Source organism: Ambystoma mexicanum, chromosome 12, assembly GCF_040938575.1.
Source record: "Ambystoma mexicanum isolate Mex_15411 chromosome 12, UKY_AmexF1_1, whole genome shotgun sequence".
In the NCBI taxonomy this organism is placed as follows: domain Eukaryota; kingdom Metazoa; phylum Chordata; class Amphibia; order Caudata; family Ambystomatidae; genus Ambystoma; species Ambystoma mexicanum.
In genome coordinates this window covers 606255272-606282967 of record NC_090936.1, presented here as the reverse complement: position 1 = coordinate 606282967, position 27696 = coordinate 606255272, and positions in this window count along the sequence as shown.

Here is a 27696-nt window from a genome sequence, read left to right as displayed (position 1 = left end):
AGAGATTGTATGATTGGGGATCTCAACTTTGAAGGTTCCAGGTGGGATATCTGGCGCTCCTTCTAATACTGACATCAGAAAATAGGTAGACTGCCCTTTGGCATGTACCCTTAAACATTATGCAGGTGCACAATGACCACAATTACCTGGTTCAACAGGACGACCAATGGAGTACCAGACAAGTGTATCACATCAACTTGCTGAAGGTATAGCTACAGCCCTATGAACCCTCCTTGATGGCCCCATAATTTACTCTTGCTTACACTTTGGTGCAGTGGAATTGATCACCACTGACCTCCAGCCCACTTAGGAAGAAGGTGTATGGGACTACCTAATTTACAATGTTTTCTGTGAGCAACCTGGATGGGCCCATGGTTTCATCCACTGAATTGAAACACTACAAGGAAGGTCAGTTCACGTGCAACCCTATCGCTTTCCAGATGCATGTGGAAACTGGTATTAAAAGAGGTCACAGAGATGCTGGAACTCAAACTCAACCAAAGTCACTGGCCCTCGCGTCTTGTTTTAGTATCTAAACCTGACAGCAGTTGGTGGTTTTGCATCGATTTCTGGAAGGCAAATGAAGTCTCAACATGTGATGCTTAACCAATGGCAATAATTGATGAAGTGATTAAGTGGATTGGGCCTGCTAAGTACATCTCTATCCTTGACCTAAAGAAGGGCTATTGGCATATCTCATTCCCTCATGAGGATTAGGAAAGGTACCCTTTCCCAATGGACTCTTCCAATTAATGAAATCCTTGTCTTCGCGTACCGCAGTTAACAGGTTGATTCCCTCCCTGACGTTGTGTACTACGCTTTCCAATTCTTTTTATGGCTAACGTCCCTGCTATCAGAGAAAAAAGGGAAATTGTGCAAAAGTTAGTGGCCGGGTCGCCGTTGGGGCCTCTCAGCTCTCCTCTGCGTCAGCCATTCTTCGCTCTTTGCATTGGCTTCCAGTGGCCAAGCGGGTCAAGTTTAAGGCACTGTGCCTGGTCCATCTGCCTTTTACAATACAGGCCCGGAATACCTACCCAGTTCAAGTGGTATATTCCCTCCCTTGCTTTGTGCTCTGCTACAGCCTGCTGTATTACTGTGCCACTCTTTAAGCGCTCCCGTTTTGGGGGACGTTCCTTTTCTGTAGCCGCCGCTTTGCTGTGGAATGGTTGCCTCCCTCCCTCTGTTCCATGTGTAACCATTTTTCATTCCGGGAGTGCTGTTAAAACTCTTCTGTTTTCTGCCTAATTTAATTTTTCTGCATTGCTGCTTCTCTCAGTCGTTGCTTTAGCGCCATGATGCCCTAGTTGGGGATGGTTTGCGCTATATAACTTCTCATAACATAACCCTTTGTTACACCTTTGGCCCACTTTCACTTCATGGTGCTTTCCTTTGGCCTTCGAGACACACAGATTACCTTCCATAGAGTGAATGATGTGGTGTTTTTACCTCATCAGGCCTTTTCAAGCACCTAATTAGATGACATTGGGCCTCATTATGACTGTGGCGGAAAGGCAACAACGGCGCCGGTAGTGCTACCGGCCCCATTGTTACCTCTCCGCCACATTACGAGTTCTGCTTGCCGGTGCCGGACTGCACGCGTGGTCTGACCAGGCGTGCAGACCGGCACCCGCGAGCAGAACTCATGATTGCACCAGCACCGTTATTAACGGTGCCTGTGCAACCATGCTCCCGACCCCCATTCTGCCCAATACGGCAGAATGGGGATCGGGAGGCCCTTGATTCCGGCACCTGCAAATGGGCAATTACCGGGTCCGCCAAGCTCGGCATGACCCGGTTCTTGCACATTCACGGGTGCCGGAAAAAATGCAACTCCGGCGGCGGCCCAATAAGGGCTACCGCCAGAGTTGTAATGAGGCCCATTGTCCTAAAATCCAGGATGAGTGAGCTGAAGAGCAGGAAGTCCCCACAATCTCGAACAGGGGATTACCACAACATTATACACTGAAAGAAGATCCAGAGGGCGTGATTTAATAAATCTGTATCAAAAATATTTATTTAGAATAAGGCAACTAACATAGTACCCTCCCTAACTAGCTGTGAAAAAGCGCAGTCGACATCGCGGGCAAAGCCACACTTGTTCAGATCCATAAAAATGGCTGGAGGATGGTCCACCATACAAAATATGCAATAGCTGTCTACCATAACAGTGCAGTGGGAAATTGAAAACTTTCCGCATGTATCAAACAAGGGCAGGCCATTTACACTTTGCAGGTCTCAGCTGCTGACTGACCATATAGAATGCCTCAATGGGGAGATTCAGGCAGATGGGGAGCAGGAGCAAGTGGATCTAGGTCACCTGGCATATGCCCCGCCCACCTGGTGCCTTCCTGCTTGCCGCTCTTTCTCACCACTTAAGGATTCCTCCAGCCTCTTTTCCTTTGCAAATGTGGAGCAGGTGCAAGTGGATCTAGGTCACCTGGCCTAAGCCCCGCCCACTTGGTGCCTTCCTGCCTGCTGCTCTTTTTCACCACTTAGCAAGCCCCGCCCACCTGGTGCCTTCCTGCCCGCCGCTCTTTTTCACCACTTAGCAAGCCCCGCCCACCTGGTCCCTTCCTGCTTGCTGCTCTTTTTCACCACTCAGCAAGCTCCGCCCCCTGGAGCCTTCCTGCTTGCCACTCTTTTTCCCTATTTAAGGAGCCATCCAGCCTCTTTTCCTTTGCAGAATGGGAGCAGGTGCAAGTGGATCTAGGTCACCTGGCCTAAGCCCCGCCCACCTGCTTAGCCCTGCCTCTTCCTTCCTGCGCTTAACTATTAGATCAAGGGCGTCTCTCTCCCAGGCGTCCTAAGCAAAGGGCATACAAAGAAAATGGCAATTCCTGTTCGGGCCAGGAGGACTCAGGGCCCGACCCCCTGCTCAGACAGCAGGTAAGCATGCACCAACATGTGTTACTCCGTCTGTCCCCACAGGCCATCCCCACCCCCTCTGGTCCCCCTGTGATGTTCCCTTGTGCCCCCACCATTCTCGCATACAGGTGTTGCCTGTTTTGCTTGATTCTTCTACCCTGCTCCTCCTCTCCCCCTCAAACCTACTTCTGCAGGAGTCTGTCCTGATACATTCTGGTTTCACCATCACCGTCTTGTGACCAATGCAGGATTTGACTTTGCTTCTCCACTCTTTTGATTGCTAACTCTCTGTTCTCTGTTCCTTTCCCTTCTCCCTTTTCCTATCTCCTCCCCTTACTTTCTTCTGTGCACTTACTCTATCAGAATTGTCCCTGGACCTAGTATGATAACAACCTCGTCTGTCTCCTCCCCGCTCCCCTTACTGGTTGTTTCCTCCCCATGCCCCTCCAGTACTATTGGAAATGTCGTCAGGCCTAGTATGATAGTTGCTTGTTTGTTCCTCCCCTACCTTTCTGCACCCCTCTCCCTCACCTTTTGTTTTTCTCCGGCTCTACCAGAAATGTCATCAGGCCTAGTACGGTAGTCACCTGTCTGTTTCCATTTCCTTCCCACTCTCTCCCTCCCTTCCTTATCTATGTCTTAGCTCTTGCACTATCTGAAATGAAATGTTGCCAGGCCGAGTATGATAGTTAATTTCACATCCTTACTGTTCATGGCCTGTAAGAATGTCATTGTATTTTCCCTTGTGCCCTCCCTTGCCTTGAAGCGCTTTGAAACACATTGTGTATATGCGCTATATAAATAAACTATCATTTCATATCATATTAATGCTATCCTAACCCATTAAGCTCTGGTTGTGCCCCAAACGTCACCCGACGCCATTATTGAGAAGTGGTCTCTAATTAGCCTAAAGCACCAGAATCAGAAATGTGGCAAACCACGGCAAAGTTTACCTGCAAATCACTTTGGTCACGTAAAAACAAATCATCTGGCACCACCAAAGCGTCCAGTCTGATGCACCAGCTCAGAGTCCTTGATTTATAATAGACGCGTGTAGGTCACGTGAAACGGAGTGTACCATTAGATCACGTGGTAAGGAGCATACCGTATGGGCAATCATATGACAATACCATGCTGCCATAAACCAAAACGGTAGTTGGGTTGCAAAAACTGGTAAGCAGCATACCTTTCATTTAAAACTGAAAGGCAGTCTATTATAGCTTTAGCTATGAATCTCTTTGATCACATTAAAGGATCATCCGGCAGCACAAGGACGTCCAGCCTGGTGGAACAGCTCGGAGTCCTTCGATAAAAGGGAGCGATCAAAGGTCACTTGGTGCAAAATGTACAATTTGGTCATGTGGTATGGGGCATACCATTAAGTCAATAATTTGACACTGCCATGATAAGCGTATCGAGAGGGTACATGAATTGCAAAAACCGAAAAGCGGCATAGATTTCATTGAGGGTTAGACTGCGTTCTATTTGGGCAAGCCCCTATGAAGTTGGAGGCACCTAAATGGTCTGGGAACTCGACAAGAATTTGGTCCCTTCCCACCAAACTGAAAAAGTGTAAGCAAATACATCTAATTATTGGATCCTTGCTCAGACTTATTGTACAAAAGTGACTGCACAAACACAACCAATCCATAAGATTAAAGAGGACTATTTACTGTATATAAGGTCTGAACACCTAAATAGCTTACAGGGTAGAATCAGTAGCAGTATGGGATAAAATTGGAACTGCACAGGCACTCAAATGAGAACCTGTAGGAGCTCAATCATAACTCGCGACAGGGGACCCGACCCGTTATATGAACAACAACAATTGGAGATAATCTGTGCCATCTGATTCCAGACACTTGTTGCCTGCCGCAATAACATGGCAATATGTGGGAGTCCAAGGGTCTAAGCAGCAACTCAATGACTATAAGGAATAGAATCTGCAATCCCTCTTGTGTGAACAATACAGAATATTCAATGTAGGACTAGGGGTCCTAGGGAAGACCCAATTTGGGTTCTACAGGAGACAAATGGATCTAATCCCTCACCCTGAGATAATGTAGTGGCTTCTGGCGATGTCGGGAAACAATTCCAAACAGAGCTCCATAAGTTTAGTTTAGTTTAGTTTATTGATTTCTAGAGCGCACCTAACCCTGAGGTATCTGGGCACTTGAGCATAACAGAATGGTTTCAGTTACAAATGCAGCAGATTGAAAAGTGCATAGGACCAGGTTACAGGTGGTCAGAATGGTAATGGCAATAATCAACATGACAGACGACAAATGAATAGAAAGCACAAGTTACAAAGAGTGGTCCTAGGACTGGCAATTATCGATACAAAGTGATCAGTACGAGTATAACCTGGATCGTGGTAGCCCATAAGAGCAGGTCAAGACAGATAAGACTAACACAGGTGCAAAGGTAACAAAATTCATTACGCAGAAGTTGGCTAGGATTGATTTAGTTATAGTTGATGGAAAACGCCACCCTGATGTATAGTGGGAGCATCCCAATCGCAGAATGCTGGGGGAACTGATGTGGCTAAGGGTTCAGGTTTAAAATCCCCATTGTTCTAAAGAATTCAGGCCCCTGACGATTGTTTTCAAATGCAACATCCATAGCTGTTATTTGTAGGATAGTTTGTTGGCTACCTGTGCATTACTGTTGTCATTGATCTTCTCTATACAAAACCATGTAAGATCTTCAAAAGTGTGTCCCATTTCCAAATAATGGAGAACCAATGTGGTATTGAGAGTGCGGGTACGAATTCTGGATCGATGTTCATTGATCTGGAGATGTACCTCCCTAGAAGTCTTTCCGATGTACAGTTTTTGCATGGGAATTGTATGGCCTAAATCACGTTTTTGTTTTTGCAAGTGGTAAACGTGTGTAAGTCCCAGTTTCTCCCCTCATGTGAGAAGGAAAGTGTTTTCTTGGAGTATTTGCATGCCACACTGGACATACATGGCTAATGACCAATCACTGGATTAAAGTGAATATTTTGGACTGTCATACATTTTATTGGGATTCAACTAGCACGTGCATGTTTTTTTTGTCTCAAATTCTTGCTTTTCTTAAAAATAAATAGTGGTTTTTCAGGTTTAACAACAGTTGCATTCAAGATCCTCCAATTTTTTAGAATAATACTTACAGCCAATCCTTGTAAAACCATCTTGCTGTATCATCAACTATAAATACCTGGGCTTCCAATTTCAGAAAGGCACCGTACAGCCTCAAGTGACCAAGGTGAAGAGCATCTAAGACATTACCATTTCTAAGCCCAAGTTGGAACTGAAAGCTTCTTCATGCCTTGTCGGCTATTATAGAACCGTTATACCATATATTTCAACTTTTGCTGGCCCCTTAACAGAAAAACTCAAGAGATTGAAAGTGAGAAGGGTCCAATGAAAAAGAAAGTACGGAAAGGGCCCTTGATCGGTTGACATTCTCCCTATGTCACCCATCCTTCCTGATTATACCAAACATTGTGGAAACCTTTATACTTGAGATGGATGCCTCACAAATTTGACTGGGGGCAATACTTTCACAAGGGAGCAATGAGGTTGAACAACTCATACTGTTCATCAGTAGGAAGCCACCATTGAGTGTGTGGCTATTAGGTGTGCGGTAGAGGCACTGAACTATTATCTCAATGTGAAATAATTTACCAAAGTCACTAACCATGCCCCTCTTACATGGTTAGTGACCATAAATAAATGCATGGTTGTTCGCATAAAAGAAAACCAATTAGAGGGTTATGAGATGGTTCCTCAACCTCCAGTGCTACACCTATTTTGTCACACATAAAGAAGACTACCTTCAAACTAATGTAGACTACCTTAGCAGGTATCTCATGAGCATCCAACCAAAGGGCCAAGGAGGAGAAGGGGATTATATATGATAAGTTCCACTGTCTGGCTGTGGGGACCAATCCTGTTACTCTTATGGGAAGCAGTGCAGGGTGCATATGTCCCAGAGCCAATGGATTATGTGCATGCGGGAGGTCTAGGAAGATCCTTTGGTCACCCACCCCTGGTCCTAGCAAGGGAAAACAAATGCTTCATTTTAACCAGGATCAATTTCACTCACCCGACGCTGGCAGAATTTGTTCTGATACCATATCAGTTCAACACACTGTGCCAAAGAAGTAATTGCCGAGCCCTAGTGAGGTGCCCGGGAACATCCAGAGATATTTGTCTGATACAATGTTGCAATCTCACAGGCCTCCAACTGCAGGATTTTCCATGTATGAGCTCCAGAGAACTGCACTTGAAACAATGTTGCCAGCTGAGGGTTCCCCAACCGTGGATTTAACTGCATGTGATAGAAAGGTAACAATTGTCTCCTAGCAGAGCGTTCCCTTACTGGAGAAATAAAACGTTAACATATTTGTTTAACAAGTTTTGTCTTAAGGGCATCAGATAGTACAAATATATAGCATAGTCCAGTCAGTGTGTAATAACAAAGCTTAAGAATGTTATAATAATCCAACTTGGTAACAGCAATTCATGATAGGAGATGAGACACATTAGGATTTGAATTTGCATGAGTAGAGTAAGCAGAATAAAATGTTGCCTTTGTATATAGTAGGGAGTAGGGAACATATAACATCCTTTACAAACAGGATGGTAGGTTTTGGGATGGTGGAGGGGGTAGGGAGAGATTTACATGGTGAGGATACTGTTTTAAACCATATTAGAGATATCATATTTGGAAAATAGAGTCATTTGAAGTTAAGAAATCAGAGAACATTTTCCATTTCAATTCATAGTTGTTCTGTAATAATGGGGTTGAAGCAATACATCCTTCTATTCCATGTATATTACATATGGAGTTCCACCATATCCTATAATTAATCTGGTCAAACCTCTTCCAATTGGTGTGATTACTTGAACAGCTATCAATATAAAACGATCAAATAGATATGCTGTGTATGTGTCTAGACAGTGTTGAAAAAGAGTGTGTCCCTGATATAAGATCTTAAAGTGAAAAGGTTCATCTACTTTAAAGATAGATTTGATAATGTGCCATATCGTTTTCCAATATGTATCAATATACTTGCATTCAATGAACATGTGCTTATAAGAACCTTCGTTTACATGACAATTCCAACATTTGTTATCTACGGAAATCTTACACTTAAATAGCACATCAGGGGTAATAAAGATTCTGTGTCAAAAAAAGAAAAGGGTGTAGGTTAGGTTGGCCGACATTGTTGTATATGAGAGTTGTTACCAGAAAGATGGTCAGCCGTAGTCTTCTGTGGTTATAGAACAGTCTTGTTGCCATGCGTGTTGCATTTTCCATTGGAAATTATCTGTTTCAGCATTGGTGAGCTCTTTAGAGAACCAATTCTGTGCTTGCTTTAAAATTAAGGCAGAAAGATACTTCTTGAAGTCTGGAAAGCTTACTCCTCCACACATGCTTTTCTTTTAAGTTTGCTAAGGGAAATCCTATGTTTTTTCTTTCCCCACAAAAATTTTGCAAGGCAAGAATTAACATCTTTGATGAATTTATTGGGCATTGGAATCAGAAGCATAAATAAAATGTACAAAATGATTAGAGAGGTCATCATTTTGATGGTTTAGAGACACCCCCACCAGGAAAGGTGTAGCAGGGACCGGGAATCAACAACGTTTTTAGTTTTGGTTAATATAATATTAAGATTTTCTCTAATAAAGTCTTTAGCTGACGGATCCATTTGCAGTCCTAGATATTTAATCTTCTTTGGGCACCATTTCATACCATTTGTTTAAACCAAGAGTTTGGTGCAATGAATGTTTAGGGGTAATACTAGTGAAAAGCAGGATATAATACCCAGCTAATTCTTTAGACTTATTTCAGGATTCTTATGGAATAGAAGAATATCATCTGCATAGACTGCCAATTTAACATGCACTTTTCCGAAGATTATTCCTTGAATCTCAGGATGCAGTCTAATGGTTTCTTAGAGCGGTTCTAGAGTTAAGATAAATACCAGAGGGGAAAGAGGGCATCCCTTTCGTGTACCTCTACCTAGGGGGAAGAAGGTTGACATCTGACCATTCATAAAATAGCGGTTTTAGGGTTAGAGAACGTTTATCATGGATATGAAGGTTTCATGAAGACCATGCCATCATAGTGTATCAAACAAGTAGTCCAACTCCACTATATCAAATGCTTTTTCAGAATCTAGGGCAATGTTGAATACCAAGAGTCTTCCTTTACATATCCTACTTGGTCTTGTTTAATTAAGTTAGGTATGAGTGGAATACATCTGTTTGCTAGATTTTGGCATATATTTTACAGTCTGTATTGATTAGGGAGATTGGTCTATAACTTTGCGGTAATTCCGGATCCTTATTAAATTTAGGAAATGCTAAAAGTATAGCTTCGGTAAAGGTGCCTTCAGATCTAGAGTTAGATATGAAGTGAGAGATAAGTTCATGTAATCTAGGGGTGAGGGATGATTTAAAATGAGCATAATTATTTAGGATAATTAGTTTGTGTAGCTTTTTGTAGGAAAGCAGCAATGTTGGGATTGTTTTAGGCGTAGATCCAGAGGAGTATAGTTGATGGTAACATTTTCTGAATACATTAATATCTTTATTAGTTAATTTTCTATTGCCATTTCAATCTTTTATTGCTGTAATTTTACTTTTTTGTTTTTTAATTTTAAGGTACATTTTTGCAGGAGTATTCAGAGGTAAGATTGTTATATTTGAATCTTAGCTGCAATATTTTATGATACATTTCCTGAGATGAATTAGAGATATATTGTTTCTCTTGAGTTTTTAAATTTCTTAAAAGGTCCTCAGATTCTTGTTTCAAATGTTTCTTCTTTTTGGCAGTACTGAGCACTGCTTTGTAGCAATCCCAATTGTTAGGGATATAAGTATTAGTCACAACAACATTTTTGTGGACATTTAATAGAAAAGAGGTACATTTCTCATCTTTTAGCAAGGCCGAATTGAATCTCCATCTAATTGATTTGATGGTAGGGTTAATATTGTTTAGTTTAATATGGAGAGGGGCATGATCAGATAAGGATATACAATCAATATTAGTGTCAGTTAAGTTAGCAGTAAAAGAGTTAGCTAGGAAAATATAGTCAATTCTGGAAAAGGAATCATTGAGCTATGGAGTGGAAGGTAAATTCTTTGCCCAATGGATGTTGTCGTCTCCACCCATCTGATAAGCTCAATTCTGAAATGAAGTGTGGGAATTGAGTGTGGAACTTTGAGTTTTTAAAGATAATTTTGGACTTTCTGTCTAGGAATGGCTCTACGATTTCATTACAATACCCACAAAAAATAGCATTTTGGACATTCGATCGAAGCAAACGTTCTTTGAGATGTTTCAAAAAATAGGATCTGAGACATTAGGTCCATATACATTTAAGATAGAGCAATATATAGAGTTGGATATAGGGTTAACAAGAGCCCATCTACCTATATCATCAGTTTCAGAGCTAATAATCTTGCAGTCAACATTTTTATTAATCAAAGTAATAACACAATTTTTCTTGCCCTATGCCACGCTAGTGAACACTTTGCCCACCCAGAGCTTTCTAAGTTGTGCGGTTTCTATGGTTGAGAGATGGGTTTCTTGAATAGAGGAAATTGCAGGTTTAGTTCTATTGAGATACTTAAGAACTTTTTTTCATTCGATGGGATTATAGGGACCTTTAATGTTCCATGATGATATATTTACAGACATAGACATGAGGAATCAAGAATTAAAAATATGAGCTTTGCATAATGAGTTAATTGATAATTGGAGAAAAATGAAAATATAGATTTCATCCCATTTTCGGTACAACAGTTAATTAATAGGAATGTCACAGTAACTATGAGGAGAAAACAAAAGGGTCAAGAGATACATAAGGATTGAGGGATGACAAACAGCACCATGAACATGAGCAAAAGTAGTTTGTATTCCTTAGTATAATTAAACAGTATGGCTAGCAGGAAACAGCCAAAACATTTCATGTTGAAGAGAAAAATTCAAAAATGAGGGCAGGGCACCCAGCGAGATCGACCCATCCAGGGCAACACTCCCACACGAATATGTTGAAAATGTGAAGATTGGTTTATTAGAAGAGCTTTATGTCATAACTTTTCAAGAAGGGCCAGCAGTATCGATTTCAACGGCTCTTTGAGAGTGTATGAATTTTGTTAGATCGCCAGGATTTTCAAAAGACGTAGTATGGCCTTTAAAAGTGACTTTTAATGTTGCCGGGTTAACCAAGCCATATTTGGCGTTAAGTTGTTTTAGAGCCGGCCTTAATGCTAAGAGTTCCTTTCTTCTCGTGGCCATAGTGTTTGCAACATTTTGAGAGAAGAAAATGTTTCCATTCCAGGTAAGATGTCTGATGATCTTAACTTTCTTCATTATAAGCTGCACATGCTTGAAGTCTAGGAGAGCGAAAATAAAAGTTCTTGAGGGACTTGTAGTGCCAGTTAGAGGATGTATAGGACCAATTCTGTGAGCTTGTTGAATGTTAAGATTTGTTGAAGGGGGTAGATCCAATAACTTAGGTAACATGTTGGTAAGAAATAGAATAGCGTCTTCTCCTTCAGTGCCTTCGGGTAGGCCAACAATGTGAAGATTGTTTCTTCTGTTTCTATTTTCTATTTTTTCTGATTGTTTTCGGAGCATAACAACCGATTTTTCCAAGTAACCTACTCTAGTTGTGACATCATCAGCATCGCTGACTCTCCGCTCTACTTCAGTTATTCTGGATTCAATAGCTGACCATTTGTCATCAAGAATTTGCAGTTTGTTGTTGGTTACCTCCATAAAAGGTTATAAGGCTCTAATTTCATTTAGGATAGCGAGCATAGCTAGGTCCATACTCTCCTCATTGAGAGTGTGTAAATCGCTTTTTGTCTCTTTAATGTGGTTGCTGATGATACGGTAAGGTCTTTCACTTGGTTTTTCTTGTTTGCCTCCATAGTTATTAGAAAGAGGTGAAAAACCTTAAAATAATATGGTATTAAATGGTGTTGTCTATTCTCACTATTGTAGAGCCTTTAAATGAGTATTAAGGCAATAGCACTTGAGCTTAAAAAATGAGGTTATTTAAGCAGAGGAGGAGTTATTGTAGGGCAAGCTTGTAAAGAGACAGATAAAAGTATATAGCCCTCAGCAATGGTTTATGCACAGAAACATGTTTTCCATTTTTTTTTCTTAAAGTTGGAAGATTAATAATGATAAGCCGTTAAATACCTGAAACGTTTTATATGTATTGCCTGTGTCTTTAAGAAAGTCTGTGTTGTAGTGAAAAAGGAGTTTCCCTTTTCTGGCCACTGGGCCGCACGCATGCATGTCTCTATCCGAACAGCTGACCAGAAATTTAGTGACTGTATTCATGTTACCGTGCTGCTCCAACGTCCCAGACAGCTTCGTCCGGTGTATTTCCGAGCGCCGGTCCCTCTGGTCTCCAGAGGGCCACAACAGCATTTCCACGTGTTTCTACGCTCCTCCAGTGCTATCGTGGGCAAGTAAGTAGCAAATAAACCAATTAATGTGGCATTCCTTTATATTTTAAGAAGCGCAGAGAGCGAAGGCAAGAGATTAGGCTGCCATCACGCTCAGCACCAAGCCATGCCCCCCCCCCGAGAAAAAAAAATTGACATTTAAAGTGGGTCTACATTCTGTAGACATTCAGAGAGTTTAAACGCCGGACCAAGAATTCTCTCAGCATACAATTCACACTGAGGAAGCAGGAGAATTGGGCCCTGCACAGGCAGGCCTCCAGAGGAGGAAAGTGTAATTCAAGAAAGGCAGCCAGGCCAGACAAATGTTTGGCCCAGCCACTCAGGCTCAAAGGGAGGCCAGATGCACCCATGCAGAGCAACCAATCTAAACCATGCCCAGATTACCAGACAGATGCAGCTACTCACCAAGAGGCCAAACCAAGAAGAACACGATATAGACCAGAGCCCACAGTCAGTCAGTGAGGTTTGCTGGAGAAGGATGTGGCAGGTGGCTGGAGAGATACGCAAGGAGAATTAAGGAGGTGTTGAAGGCAACAGGGAGAAAAAATAAGGGGAGGTGTTAAAAGCAGAGGTGGGCGGAGGTGTTAGCAGAGGGGGCGGTGATGAAAGCGAGGAGGAGGTGGTAAGAGAGGAGGAGTTACTCCCAAAGAGAAGACAGAGGGCCACCCACTAGCCAGACAGAACGGGGAGGCATGATGACGCCCACTTGGTCCAGGGCCGGTTGCAGAGGTTGGAGGAGGAATGAGATCCAGGCAAGCAGGCCAGAGGAGTTATAGTCCTAGTGACTAAGATTGAGAAGCCCCAAGCTTTGAGGAAGTAGAGGAACCAGTCCTGAGGAATTATGGGGTGTTAAGAAGATGAGATGACAATGCCTGGCTCCACCTCAACCCGACAGAGAAGCTACATTTATCCCTTCAGCTGCCAGAGGAGCCGATAAGGCTTACCTGGCAAATCTTGTGAAACCGGGAGTGGGTAAAAGGTATGAAAATCCCTGGAAAACCTGAAACAACCAGCCAAGAGACGTTTGTGGGTTCAGGGACCTCTGAAAATCTCACAACACCACAGGGAGCTGAAACAGCATCACGGCCTTTATAAGAGACTTAGTTTCGGTTTTGAGATCATCATCTTTCTGCTATTGTATTTCATTTTCTGATTTATGTGTAAAAGAAACATGTGAACCAGACTGTCTGAGTCCAGTCCTTTGTGCATTCTGTGTGGGCCCAGGGAAGGAGTATGAAATACTTGCTGGTACGAGTGTGCAAATGTTTTCACCTTGGCCATGAAGGTCAACCCCTGACTAGAGGGTGGGCATATCTGTGCTTGACCTTTCCCCTAATGCAAGACGTTGAAATTACCTGCTCGGCGGAAAAGTCAAGAAGCAAGCAGGGTGCTATATCCCTGGGTCTGTTCATTCAAGAATTGAGCTGAGCGCAATACCCTGGAAAGTGTAAGTCTGAGCTAAAAAGCGAACTGGGAGTGATGTCTCAGACTATGGGCCTAATTACAGGTTTGGCGGCAATCCAGACATAAATCTGCTGAATTACTACCAAACACATTTACCGTTAGTGCCACCCAGTCCCTTGGATTTACCAAGAGATTATGAGTGGTGGTATGGCAGTGTAAAGGCACATTTTTGCAGTCCATAGGACTCCGTGGAGATTATTTTCTCCAGAACTACCACAGTAGTTTGATGATTCTCAAGGATAAATTCGAGGATTCATCTCCAGCTTTTTTCTAGAAGTAAATCCTCCACTTTATCCCCAAACTCTGAATTCAGTGGTGTGGTAAATTTGGCAGCAATCCTGTTACCACTCAAAAAAGTGATGGTTACAGAATTACCACCAAAAATGTAATCCACCGTCGATCTTGAAATGCAGCCCGATGTATAAGAGCAGGGAATCCTTAAAAGGACGGGTGGTCCCTTAGCTACACTCTACCACCATTTTGGGTAAACCTATCCTGGCAGCTTTAGTACAGTTATCCTGCTTGTGTGTTTAATTGAAACCCTCAGCCTTCCAGACATTCATCCTCACCTATCCTGTTGCTTATGAATAAACACACATCAACACTCGTTTTGTAACACATTGATGCTTACTTGAAGCGTAGAATGGTTTCTACTGTCTGCCTCAAATCTTTGCTTCCCGTCCGCTTTCACACTAACAGCCACCTCTCTGGCCCTCTTACAGGAGCCAATGCACCAAGCAAGAGAACCTGCAAATATCAAATATTACATGTTACATAATAGGACATGCAGCACACAACATTATTTAGCATGGCATCAAAACCGAAAAGAACATACAACGTAAACAGTAATCTAACACTCCAAAAAAAAGATTATATATAATACAAATTCATTTCCAGTAAGAGGTATTGCCAGGTGCAATAACCCTAGCAGCAGATATGGCCAGTCGCCCTTAAAATGTGTAACCAGTTCCCACAGGTACAGTAACCGATAATGGGTAGACTTGCCACAATTATTTAAATTGGAAATTTATATTTACATAGATGATAAAGATATGGAGAACACAGTTTTTGCCTGTTTTTTTCTTTTGTTTTTGATATTTTGATGGCACAGGATGGACACTGTGACATCATTACGTGCCCATGCATGACGTCACGGCTCAGCTGCGAATTCGCGGTCATACGTGGCTTTAGTGGGCCTCATTACGGGCCCGGCGGTAACCCCGCCGGTGCTACCGGCGGGTTCCTGCCGGACGTGTAAAAAATGACTGGCGCCTGACTTCCCAGTGCCACTGGGCGATTACAACTCCGGCGACTGGGAAGTCAGGTGCTGGTAATTTTGTTAATCCCCATTCCCATAGAGTCCCATAGGACTCAATGGGAGTGGGTACACGTACACAGCGGCACCGTTGATAACGGTGCCGGTGCTTCTGTGCCGGCTTTGCTTATCGTGACCGCTGCACCCGGCTGGGTCAGACCTGTCGGGCCCAGTGGCTCCAGTAGTCAAACCAGTAGTTTGCCTGTCCTGAAATAAGGGTGCCGGTGAGCTTACCAGCACCCTTGTTTCCGGACTGGCAAGGTCATAATGAAGCCCACGGGCCTCATTACAAGTGTGCCGGTCCGGAAACAACAGTGCCGGTAAGCCTACCGGCACTGTTGTTACCAGACCGGCACACTACGAGTCTGCCTGCCGGAGTTGCTGTGCCCAGCAGATCTGACCCTGCATGGCACAGCAGCCACAGTAGGCCGACTTTCACGTAAGCACCGGCACTGTTATTAATGGTGCCGGTGCTTCCGTGTTCCCCATTCCCATAGAGTCCTATGGGGCTTTATGGGAATGGGGAATTACTATTTACCGGCGCCTGACTTTCCGGACCGCCGGGGTTGTAATGTCTCGTGTGTTTCCGTTAAGCCAGGCGCCGGTAAAATGTACAAGTCTGGCAGCAACCTGCCGGTTTTACTGGACCGGTTACCGCCAGACTTGTAATGAGGCCCAGAGTCTCCTCATGTCTTGTAAGAGATATGGACAGAGCCCAGTTGCATCACAAACAGCCTTTGCTGTTTTAACTTTTTCCCATTACAGGGGAGGCATCGCCACACTCGAGCATGTCGTTTCCTCATTTGTTTGTGGCGACACAGGCCCCACTGCAGCCTTGGTGCTCTATCTGTACAAGCATAGAAATCCCACCACCACTGCCATCACATTAGTTTTAACACCTACTTTTCATTGCCGTTTTACATTTGCTCCCAGAATCGTTACTTCATACTCGTCCCTGTAAGAGGTCAAATAACCAGAGGAAGACTGAGAATTTGAACAATAAGAAGATTGGTCCTAATTTTCAGAAGGTACGTTTGATATTAGAGAAAGAGAGACTTACAAAGATATTGGAGAAACGGAAAGTGAAGGAACCTCAAAGGCAAGGAATGCTGAAAAGTGGATTTTGGAAAACTAGGAGAAGGGGAAGCCAGGGAGTTGGAAAAGTCACCTGAATGAACTAAATGAATTAATACAATGGATAGACCAGAACTATCTAAAGATTCTATATTAAGGCTAAGGAAGTCACTCCAGGAGATGGGAGCCATTCTCCTGGGCTTTAGTTAATTTGTCTTAGTGGTAAAGTTAGCGTAGCTTAGTTTTGGACCAAGGACAGACTTTCTTTTTGGACTTCACAAACAGACGACGAGCACCCTAGTTAGTTTTGTTAGGCAGGGAAATCCAAAGACCAGGAATAGTGGTATTTTTCTTAGTATTTAAATAAAGATATTGCTGAGAATGAGAAGTCCTGGTCTGTCTCCTCCTTGTGACCTGCCACAAAAGTCAACATGAAGTAATAATTCATTTGAGATAACTAGGTGTCAATTTAGCCAAGAAAGAAAATCCATTCTGAATAATGTGAATGTAAGCTGAATGAGAACAATTAGATTTGCATTCACATCTCTCACATTTGAAACTGCTGTAATAGCACACTTATTTACAGGAACACTGTCCATGACAAAATTATATTAAAGCAAATGGATAAAGTTGCGTCCAGACTAACACAGTTCAATCTAAATGCTCAATTGTATTAATTGTATGCAGCTGCAAAGGCTATCTCATGAAGGCTTGGCTTTGACCTTGGATTCTGAAATGGACAACATCAGAGAGCCAGCTATTGTGCTAATTGGAAAAGACCGAAACCCTCCTTGATGAGGTCACAGTAATATTCTGCTTACTGCATTGCAACTAATGGCATGCAAAAGGCATACAGATATGTTGATTTAGGGGATGGGTGAACATAGTCTAGGACTGCCAGAGATCTGTATGTTCTTCTTGTCTGTGTTCAACAGAAGCGTTGCTATTAAAGAGTTAACAAATTAACCTCACCTGAGATCAAGTCCCATGTTTGTTTTCTGCAACAAGAGATTACGTCTCACATCTTCCGTTTGCTTTTCTTACAGAGGTTTAACCGCACATGCTCCAGTTGGGAAATAGGATTTCGGGAGGCCATGTCCACCTCTTCAATGCCACTTTTGGGTGCATGGTGCTGAGGTGAGACATCCTTGTCCCTCCTGTCCAGTACTTGTATAATTTTTCCTGATTTGAGCCTTAATTTGCTTTTTGTAAGCGCTGTGTGTGCTGTGTGTGTGCCCGGGTCCGCTTCCTTGTTGTCCTTCCCGCCTCTCGTCCTGCTCCCTCCCTTTATTGGGCCTTTCAGCTTACTTAGGACATTCCCTCAGGGCAGCCTTTCTGCCCCGGCAGCCCCTCTGGCTAAGGGCCCCAAGGCCAAGCACATCTCCCGAAGAAGCAGCTCCAGTCATGTTTGCCCGTGTTAGCCTGTGAAGCTTGCAGCCTTCAACTAGTAGTGACTGACAAGGTAAGTGTGGTTTGGGCAGGGGGCACAGCCATTACTGCACCCCATTAAACAGACACACCAATCATATTACCTATCAGCTTGTAGTCTGAGGCATATAGCACACAGCTGTATGTTAACCATATCTTGCATTTGTCAGATTGTGTTAGTCAGCCATATCTTGGATGTAGGCAAACTGTGCTAGTCAGCCATATCTCGCATTTAGGCAGATTGTGCTAGTCAGCCATAACTCACATTTAGGCATATTGTGTTGGTCAGCCATATCTCACATTTAGGCATATTGTGCTAGTCGGCCATATCTCGCATTTAGGCATATTGTGCTAGTCAGCCATACCTCGAATTTGGGCAGTTTGTGTTAATCAGCCATATCTCGCATTTGGGCGGATTGTGTCAGGCAGCTTTCTCCCCCTTACCAGGTGTCCCAAAGCTAGGTGTTACTGCACTTACTGTTGTGCCCCCATTTTATGTGCCTTCTCCCTCCACCCAGATGAGGCAAATCCAGGTGTTACTGCATTTACTGTGGTGGCCCCATTTTAGGTGCTTTCTTCCTCTATCCAGGTGTCCCAAATCTAGGAGTTACTGCATTTACTGGTGTGCCCCCATTTTAGGTACTTTCTCCCTCTATCCAGGTATTCCAAATACAGATGTTACTGCATTTGCTGTCATGCACCCACTTTAGGCCCGTTTCTCCCTCTATCCAGGTGTCTCACATCTAGGTGTTACTGCACTTACTGTTGTGCCCCCATTTTATGCGCCTTCTCCCTCCACCCAGATGAGGCAAATCCAGGTGTTACTGCATTTACTGTGGTGGCCCCATTTTAGGTGCTTTCTTCCTCTCTCCAGGTGTCCCAAATCTAGGAGTTACTACATTTACTGGTGTGCCCCCATTTTAGGTTCTTTCTCCCTCTATCCAGGTATTCCAAATACAGATGTTACTGCATTTGCTGTCATGCACCCACTTTAGGCTTGTTCTCCTTCTATCCAGGTGCCCCACATCTAGGTGTTACTGCACTTACTGTTGTGCCCCCAATTTAAGCACCTTCTCCCTCCACCCAGATGAGCCAAATCCAGGTGTTACTGCACTTATTGTTGTGCCCCCATTTTAGGCGCTTTCTCCCTCTATCCAGGTGTCCCAAACCTAGGAGTTACTGCATTTACTGTTGTGTCCCCATTTTAGGCACTTTCTCCCTCTATCCAGGTTTCCCAGATCTGGGTGTTACTAGATGTGTTGTTGTGCCCCCACTTTAGGAGTTTTCCACCTCTATCCAGGTAGCCAGGTACCTCTACTCAAAACAGTTTTACTTATTGATGATGCATCTAATTTAGCTGTTTATACTAGCTTTTGTTGGCTCGAATTCAGGTGTCTTTGTGCACTGACAGACTCTCTAAAATCTAGCCTTCCCATCTATGGTAGTATCTCAACCACATCCACTCCCAGTGCCCCCAAGACCACTCATCTCCAGCCACACCCTTACACGAACTTGGCGATCAGCACACACTAAAGCCAGACTCACGCACAACCTAGATCTCTACCCCCATACCCTCTTGCCGAACATCACTACCGCACTCACCCAGACTCAATCACGCACACACTGCCACTCACCACACGCCTCCCCTCACACATGAAAGAGCAGCTCTCAAGCACTCCAGAACACACCACACCTGCCCTACACCACTCATACTCACTCTCGAACCCAGTGTCACACTCACCCAGAATCATGCACACACCCACCGCCTCTGACCCCACACCTCCTTACTCACATACACTAGGAACTCTCAGACCCTCCAGAATGCACTCCATCTGCCCATCATCCTTCACCCTCGCAACCTCTTTCCCAAACCCAGTACCACACACATCAGGAATTCCTCACATACACACCACCTCTCACCGCACACTACCCTACTCGCACACACACAGAGCTCTCAGACATTCCCAATTACACCCCACCGGACCTACATCCTTCGCCCTTGCACCCTCATTCCTGAACCCACATTACATCCCACAAAACCTTTTCACCTCCGACCCCCCACTCAAACCCTACACCCATATCAACCCATCACCACCACCACTCACCTCACACCCTCCAACTCTCTGGCCAGTGGAGCTTTCTGGCCCACAGCCTCCCACATCCTCTCAGTGCCAACCCTCCAACTGTCAGATTAGAGGGGATCTCTGGCGTGTCCAGGAACAACTGAGCCCTGCGCTGTTCTCATCAACCCTGCTGAACCGTTCCATTCCCCCACCGCCCCTCTTTGCTTCCCCAGGCGCAAGGCCTTCCCCCTCCCAAAGCGTCCCACTGCCCAGCGTCCAACTCTCAGACCAGAGGAGCCCTCTGTGCTCTAGAAAACACTGCTCCACCGCCAGCTCAACCCTTGTGCGTACCTTTGGGAACACACCCTGCACTGCTCTCGCCATGCCCCTGTCCTTTGCCCCCACAGCTACAACCCCAGGTACCATCACACATCAGTCTCAGTCTATCGCTCGCATGTGGGGAGGCTCCCTTCAGCCTAATTGCCCCCCTATCCTCCTGCACCCTCCAACCAGAAACCCTCCCCCTTATACACACTTTTGACCTGTCCCACACTCTCTCTAAAACCACCCCAGAGGAATCCCAGCAATGCTGCGGCAGCTGATGCCCAACCCCTCTCCTGTCCAGGCCTACCCCGTCCGTCAACTCTGGCACTACCTCCACTGCCCTCTCCCCAACCACACCTCCCTCGACAAGCACTGCCCACCTACCTACCACCCTCTCATCAGACTGACCGCCCCTTCCTTACTTCCAGCTTGGCATGTATTGCACTTTCCAGAGCCATCTCCTCAACCCCCTTCCCTGCAGACCCCCCACCCTCTTGCACACTCCTTCAGCACCCAAACACACAAAACTCAGAGGTAGTCAGCACCCCTTGCAATCAACTCTGCATACCTCACCTGCCATGCACCTCTCAATCCACCTCACCTCTCCTAGCACCACTATCACATCCCCTCGATCACCCCTGTCACCCACCACCCCCATGAAGACAGCATCACCCTTCCCTCTCCTTCAACCCTCATCCTCTCCCCATTTCCCATCCCCTGTGCACCATTCCGTAACAACACCTAGCCAGACACCTCTGAATGGCCCACCACCTCTCACCACCACGCCACAACCCTCCAAGCTTTTTGCTTCCAACTGAACCGCCCATCCCACGCCACTACTCAGTTGAAGACCTGCAACTGCCCACCCTCTCTTCCCGGTCCATAACCACAGGCGACCCTTAAGCACCCATTTACAGTATCCCACAGACCACCTCTGTCCATCCCATTACTCTGCCCTACCCAATCGATCCACTCCCCACCACCCACACCAACCCACCGGCGACCCTGGCGGTATAGCGTTCTTTCTTCCACAGTTGTAATTTCAATGTTATTTTTTAATGAGTATGTTTTACCCAAAAATCTCATTGAAATATATAGGGGCGGGGGTGTGAGGGAGTTGGGAAAGTGTATATAAATGGTGGGGGGTCAGGAATAGTTAAAAAAAACAATATGGGATCAGGGTTTGAGGGGGGATCCACCCAAAAATAAAAATAAATCGAGTTCAATTTGTTTTTTCAGTAAACAATACTCGTTAAAAAACCCATTGAAATTACAACCATCGATGAAATGACATAGAACCACCCTGGCCATCCCAGACCTGCCAGCCCCGTGCTCACTACCTCTCATAAAGTCACCTGCTTCCTCTTCAATGTCTGCTCCGTAGCCAAGAACAGAAACAGCATCTATGACTTCCTAAACTCTGAGAACCCTGATCTTATCTTCATCACGGAAACCTGGTTCTCAGACGACCTCGAGCCTATCGCTTATGAAGCATTTGCACCGACTACTCACTCATCACCACAACAGACCTTCTAGAGGAGGAGGACTAGCCATACTCCACAAACCTCACATCTCTATTACCTCCACTGAAACACAATCCAGCACAGCTAACTGCAAATTCCTACTAGTTAAACTCTCTCTCTTGCCTACTTTCTCACACAGCTTCCTACTCCTCTACAGGCCCCCCGGCTATGACAACAGCCTTTGTGACTCACTAGCAACCATTCTAGTTAACCACCCTGCACTCACCCAACTGGGTGATTTTAACATCTGGTTTGACCTCCCAAACAACTCCATCGCTCTTCCCCCGGTCGACAGCCTAGAGGCACTCAACCTCACACAGCATATCAGAGGACTGGCAAATACTGCTGCCCACAACCTCAATGCCATTTTCAGCTCTACCAACCTCACCTACACATCCACCGCCCAACCCCTCATCTGGAAAGACCACTCTGCCATACCGTTACCGCACTCCTCACACCGCTGCCACCCCCCAGGCAATCCTCTACCCCTACATCTCAGTTCAAGTGCTAGAACAAGGTCGATGTACTACCAGACCTTGCAGAGGCACTGCTAAGAGTCCCCTCCTCACTCCCGACCACAGCTAGACCCTTACCCATAGAGCTCTTTGACTCTTGGCTAAAAGACTCCCTCATTCCCTTAACCCCTTCCAAGTCTGCCCCCTGCCGCAAATGACCTACTCCTAAATGTATCACCCCCCCTCTTGAAGACTCTAAAAACCCATAACCACTCCCTTGAATGCATATGGCGCACTTCCAGAACCCCGCAAAGCAAATCCGTACTCACCCACCACCACAGAAATTACAAATCAGAGATCCGAACGGCCAAAATATCCTATTATAATAAAAGAATCCTGAACTGCCGTAGCGGCAGCAAAGAGCTCCACAGGATCATCACATAATTCCTGAACCCACCCTGTACTGCAGGCCCGACTGCCTCCTCACAAATGCTCTGCAACTCCCTGTCTGAACACTTACACAAAACAGTCCTAGACAGGACAGCCACCCTCAATACCAAACTCTCCATCCTGTCCACCCGCCCTACACCTGCGCTACTAGATCCAACCGTCCCCCACCCAAGAACCCTTCTTTCTGCTCTTTCAACCCTATCTCAAGCGAGGAGTTTGTGAAACTACTATCTGTCAGCCGACCCTCCTGCTCCCCCTTGGCCCTTGTCCCACCTCTCTCCTCAAAGAAATCTTCACCTCCGCTTCTGCAGGAGAATTCCGCGAGGTCCCTTCTTAACGACTCCCTTACCTCCAGCAACTTCCCTGAATCCTTCAAAACTGCGCGTGTCAACCATCTGCTTAAAAAAGCATCCCTCGACCCTCACCTACCAATCAACTACAGGCCCATCTCCAACACCCAATTCCTGTCAAAACTCATCGACTGCACTGTATACTCACAGTTCAATGGTTTAGTGGAAACTAACAATCTCATAGACCCCACGCAATCAGGTTTCGGTCCGCGCCATGAAACAGAAACCACGCTGATCGCTTTCTGGGATGTCATCAAAGTCACAGCAGACTCAGAAGGATGCACAGCACTTATTCTTCTTGACCTCTCGGCAGCGTTTGACACCATTAACTACAAGATCCTCCTTGACAGACTCCTCTGCTTAGGAATATGAGATTCAGCACTCACCTGGATCGCCTCATTTCTCACTAATAGACTTCAAACCACCCATCTCCCTCCTTTTCTCTCCTCCGCACGCCCAGTAAACACTTGAGTACCCCAAGGTGCCTGCCTCTCTCCCCTTCTCTTCAACCTTTACATGACCCCCTGCCAAGGATCATCCACTCTCACAACCTCACCTGCTATAACTATGCGGATGACACACAAATCATCTTGAGAATTCCTAAATTGACCACATACCCTCACCCTGACCTAGCAGCATGTCTCACAGATATTGGCCGCTGGATGACGACTTACCATCTCCTTCTGAACCCAGGTAAAACAGAGACCATGGTACGAGGCAAAACTGCTCTGTTTTCTCAACCCATTCCCTGGCCACCCTCCAACCACAACCACTGTCAAAAACCTTGGCTGCACAATGGGCCCGAACCTAACTCTTTCTCACCATAGCAACAATGCATCCAAATCCTGTCCTTTCCAGATTAGGCTCCTGAAGTGCATCTTCCCTTACCTCACCTACCCCAACAGACTGGCTGCAAGTATGTCCATTGTCATGTCCAGACGTGATTATGCAAACTCCCTCTACCTGGCTACCAGCTAAACAAACTCCAAAGAGTACAAAACTCGGCTGCCAGACTGCTTCCCACATTGGGACGAAGGGACCACATCTCACCTGCTCTCTGCACCTTACACTGGCTCCCAATTGGACGCAGGGCCACCTTCAAATTTCTATGAATTACCCAGCGAGCGGTACACAAAGCAGGCCCCAAATTCCAACAAGAAAAGATTACGCCTTACCACCCAACTCGGACCCTGGAACTCGCTGCCTCCCGCATTAGACACAGCGAAGATTACATGGCTTTCCAGAAGGCACTCAAAACCTGGCACTTCTCCAACAAATCACAAAGGGGAATGCAAGGAACACCCGATTTACCACCACGACCAACAAAATGCCTGGTTTCTCCCTCAATACGGATTCTTTCATAGACTCTCAGGCCAGAGGATATCTACCCCCATTACCTGGAGCCTTTGCCCCAGACTTGAAACCTGAATCATAGTAGCATCCATGTACATGACGGAATTGAATCATTGCCTTCTTCCGCCTGTAAGACCATATGCTCTGAGGTCTAGAGATATCTCTCTCCAATAATCTCGTAACCCAAGCACTAATAGCCCTCATGAGCTTGATCTATTGTCAACTTCCTTTTCTTGTTGAGGCTGAGTGTCCCACTTTCCCTCCTCCACCTCCTCACCTGATAAAACCGTGTCCTCTTCCACTGGGCTCAAGGATCGGTGGCATCTGTAGTCCTTCTCATTTTTGTTTTGAAGTTTGAGTCTCGCACGAGAGGAATCCACAGTGAAGGCTACTAGAGAGCACTTCCCTGAGGACCCGCCTCCCGGGAGGGACAAATTAGGGGAAAAAGCCAAACATGGCAAAAAAAACCCTCAGAATTGTGGGAAGTTGGACTTGAAGGTGCAGGATTCGAGTGGAGGGAAGTATTCATCCAAAAGTGGAAACAGGAATCCGGAATCTTGGGAGTAGAATTAGGACAACACTGAGAGCCCTAAGCGTTAGGCAGCAGAACAGGAAGTGAAGGGAGGATGCGGCGAGGCCGCTAGGAAAGTGACCCGTATCGTGGTCCATGCACTGGAAAGTAGCATGAACTGGAAGGAGGAGGGGCAGAGAGGAGGGAAGAAGAGAAAGAAAACAAGAAAGGAAACCGGAAGAGTCCGGGATACCAAAGCGTAGCGCAACAACGGCAGCAAAGGAAAAACACAGCTGACCGAGAGGTTGCAACGCGCAGATGTCAGGAGGAGGAGTTCCTAAATAGGTCTACGTACATGCGACGTAAAAGAACTAGACCGCTCCATGTACGTAGTTGAAGGCGTGCTGGAAATCAGGAAGTGCGGTAGTGAATCCAACGGGGCCATAGACGCCAATATCCGAGGCGTCGCATGACAGTATGCCCCCTCGAACTCCCAGACTTGCCCGGGTGAGCCCTGTGAAACTTCCTGAGTAGAAAGGGGGCGTGAATATGCAAAAAGGGTTCCCAGGAGTCTTCAGCAGAAGAGTACCCTTTCCAATGTACCAGGTATTCTAGGCGACCCCTATGATATCTGGAATCTCTCAAGTGTGATACTTCATATTCCGGTGCTTCAGGAGAGGATGGGACAAAGAGAGGTCGAGAAATGTGAGTCTGGTCTGCACTCCTGAGTAGTGAAGCATGAAAAACCGGGTGAATGCGTTTTAGAGCGTGAGGCAATTTAAGGCGGAATGCCACAGGATTGATTTTGGCAATGATGGGATAGGGTCCAATGAAGCGTGGCGAAAGCTTGGATGGGTGAGACCATTGTGGTAAATATTTAGTAGAAAGCCATACTTTAGAACCCACTTCCCATTCGGGAACCTCTTGTCGATGTTTATCGGCTTGCCTCTTATAGGTCTTGAGACGCTCTGTCAAATTCAGCTTGGCCTTCTCATGGGTGTCTTTAAGACGAGCCAACACTGCATCCACTGCCGGAAGAGAAGTTGGAAAGGTAAAGTGAGGGATGATAGATCGGGGGTGAAACCCATACGTACAGTAGAACGGGGACATACCACTTACGTAGTGACTGGCATTATTATACGCAAATTCTGCTGTAGGTAGTAGGTCCACCCAATTGTCCCGTTCCTTGTTGGTGTAGTTTCGTAAGTACTGCTCCAAGGTTGCATTCAAGCGTTCAGTCTGCCCATTGGTCTGGGGGTGGTACCCAGATGATAATGCACGTTCAATACCCAGAGCTTTGCATAGGGATTTCCAGAATTTGGAAACATATTGGCTTCCGCGGTCTGAGACGATCTTATCAGGAAGACCATGAAGTTTAAATATGTCTCTGATGAAAATCGTGGCCATCGCATCTGCCGTGGGCAGACCTGAAAGGGGAGAAAAATGAGCCATCTTGGTGAGAGAATCCATGGTTACCATAATGCAGGAACATCCTTTAGAACGCGGTAGCTCCACGATGAAGTCGGTAGTAATATGGCTCCACGGACGATCAGGAACAGTATCCTGTTTCAACAACCCTATGGGTCGTTTAGTGCTATATTTGCTCTGGCTGCACACGCTACAGGTCTCCACATACCATTTAACATCTCTGGAATAGCCTGGCCAATAAAAGGCCCTGCTGACCAGATCTAAGGTGCTGGCTTGTCCCCTGTGGGCGGCTGTTTTATGGTCGTGGCACCAGGCTAGCACCTTCCTTTGCAAGTCTTTGGATGGTACCCACAATCTTCCCTTCCTGAATAAGAGGCCCTCAGCCTTCGCTAAACCTCTTGGTTCGGTTTGCGTAGCTGTGGCCTCTCTGACTTGTTGGAGAAACATAGAGGTGGTTGCTATGATTCGATTCCTGGGGAACAGTCTTTCTGGAGTAGTAGAGGATGCACTGGAGTGATGAGTCTTCCTTGAAAGAGCGTCGGCCAATGTATTCTGACTCCCTGGGATATATGTAATGCTGAAATCATACTGAGAAAAGAAATGAGCCCATCGGCCTGTCTAGAGTTTACGAATTCCATAGACTGTAAGACCTGCAGGTTTTTATGATCCGTTCTGATTATAAAGGGATGTCTTCCCCCTTGTAATAAATGTCTCCAAACCTTGCATGCCTTCTTCATAGCCAAGAGTTCTCTTTCGATAACTGAGTAGTTTTGTTGGCTCGAGGTAAGGGTCTTAGACAAATAGGCCATTGGATGTTCTTCGTTGTCGTTTTCTTGAAGCAAAACCGCTCCAATGGCGGCTGCGGAAGCATGTGTTTCAAGTATGAACTGGTTCTCTTGATCTGGTTGTCGTAGAATGAGAGCACTGCAAAAACTTTTTTTTAATTGTTGAAAACTCTCTTCTGCTTGGGTGTTCCAGACAAATGGTATGGAATTCTTTTTTAGAAGGTTTGTTATGGGTAGAGTAACCTCGGAGAACCCTGGAATGAAACGTCTGTAGAAATTTGCCATGTCCAAAAATCTTTGTACCTCTTTAACGGACGACGGAGCAGGCCATTTAAGAATGGCCTCTACCTTCTGTTCGTCCATCTGTACTCCGTGTGGTGAGAGAACAAAGCCCAGATAGGTTACTGTTGTGACTCCAAAAACACACTTTTCTTTCTTGACCAATAGTTGATGTTGTTTGAGCTGCTTTAATACTTCTTTCAAATGATTCAGGTGTTCTGGCATGTCTTTGGAAAAAATCAAAATGTCGTCCCGGTATACGACAACTGACACAAATAGAAGATCTGAAAAGATTCTGTCTATAAACCTTTGGAACACTGCCGGTGCATTTACTAACCCAAAGGGCATTACATGATACTCGTATAACCCAAAGGGTGTCTGGAAAGCCGTTTTCCACTCATCCCCGGCACGTATTCTGAGCAGATGGTAGGCGTTGTGCAGATCCAATTTGGTGAATACCGAGGCACCCTGGACAGCCTCTAAGATGTCAGAGATGAGTGGCATGGGATATCTATCCTTCTCTGTTACTTTGTTCAGTCCTCGG